At 38.1% G+C, this 1,410-nt stretch overlaps 1 non-coding gene across 1 annotated transcript; it reads right to left on the bottom strand.

Moving 5' to 3' along the window:
* Positions 1-984: 984 nt before the first annotated feature.
* LOC115277139 lies at positions 985-1,088 on the bottom strand. The gene has a single exon (XR_003902246.1). It is a non-coding gene; the product is annotated as a U6 spliceosomal RNA (small nuclear RNA).
* Positions 1,089-1,410: the final 322 nt, after the last annotated feature.

Here is a 1,410-nt window from a genome sequence, read left to right as displayed (position 1 = left end):
GATACTTCTGCAAGATACTATTACTCTTTCTCAATTCACTTCATCCGCAGAAGTCTCACTATTCATGCTCAATAATGCTACTTCTGTAGGCACTACGGTCCCATCCAGGACCCTCTGCCAAGCATCTTTTCTGCTACACTGCTGCTTGCACTCAGCTTCTGCCAAAGACTCCCTGCAATCTCCGCACTCCTGTGGCTCTGCTGTGCACTGTAGTGAAGGGGAAGAAATAGTTCTGTCTTTTCCTATCAGTATTTTAATTCCTATCAAGAAGTAGCATAGCGGAACTTCCTATAGCCAACAGAGTAAAACTACATTTCCTATATTTACAAATAAATCCCAGCTGCTTCTCTAGGCACAGATACAGGTTCACTGCAAGTTAAACAAGAGGTAAATCGGTGTTAGATGTGATTAGGTGACCCAATTTACACAGTAACAGGAAGCATGCATATAAAGGCAAAGCTTGCCTCTGTTGCCTGCTCATCAGGGACTATTTGCTAGGCGGGGTGGTTCTGCTGAATTGTTCTTTTCTATGATGTTGGAAATGAATCACAGGAGCGTGTAATTTTAGGAAAATACCATACTTGCCTTTTTCAAACACTTCAGAAGCTGATTAAAGAAAGACAACAGGGTCTTACCTTGACTCTGAAGTTTTCATTATTTAAATACAAAAACTAGGCTAAACTTACTGCCTTTTGGCTAGACCACGTGACTGAGCCTCTTTTTTTTTTTTTTTTTTTTTTTTTTTTTTTTTTTTTTTGTCACTCAGCTCCAGGAAGCAGAACCAGAAAAGAACCTGTGTAGAATTAGGTATGCTGATATTCATCATTCTTTCTCTCTAATATATTTTCAGTGGAAGGAAGGATCCATTTAGACACCTGGACTTTTGAGAATTAACACATCAGCTTTTAAGGTTCCCAGGATTTAGGCAAGTCTCAAAGGTAGGTGGCCTTCATATTTTCATTGTCCTTGTTTAAAAAAAAAAAACTTAATATGAAACATGTCATGAATTTCTATGTCATCTCTGCACAGTGGCCATGCTAACCTTCTCTGTATCATTCCAACTTTAGCATATGCCCTGCAAAGCAAGCACCCCTAGTGAAAATTTGAATGTCACTTCTAGGAGCAGAGTTTGAGTACTAGGCCATGCTTATCAACTGACTTTTCCTTTCAGGTGTATTTTTTTCCCAGTTTTTTAGAATACTTTTATTCCCAAGTTTGATGTCAATCTCTGAGATCTACTGAAGCTGGAATCTTCTTTCACATTATGCCCACTAAGTTAAAGATGGATATTTGTCCTAATGTTGTTTATGTTTCCCCATTTATATAATAGAAAGCAAGAAAGAATAAAAGCCACAAGTAAATTTGATCAGAGCTTTTCAAGTTGACTGGAAGATGGAATTCTTCAGAATG

This window comes from Suricata suricatta, chromosome 13 (assembly GCF_006229205.1).
Source record: "Suricata suricatta isolate VVHF042 chromosome 13, meerkat_22Aug2017_6uvM2_HiC, whole genome shotgun sequence".
Taxonomy (NCBI): domain Eukaryota; kingdom Metazoa; phylum Chordata; class Mammalia; order Carnivora; family Herpestidae; genus Suricata; species Suricata suricatta.
This window is presented reverse-complemented; position numbering and strand designations above follow the sequence as displayed.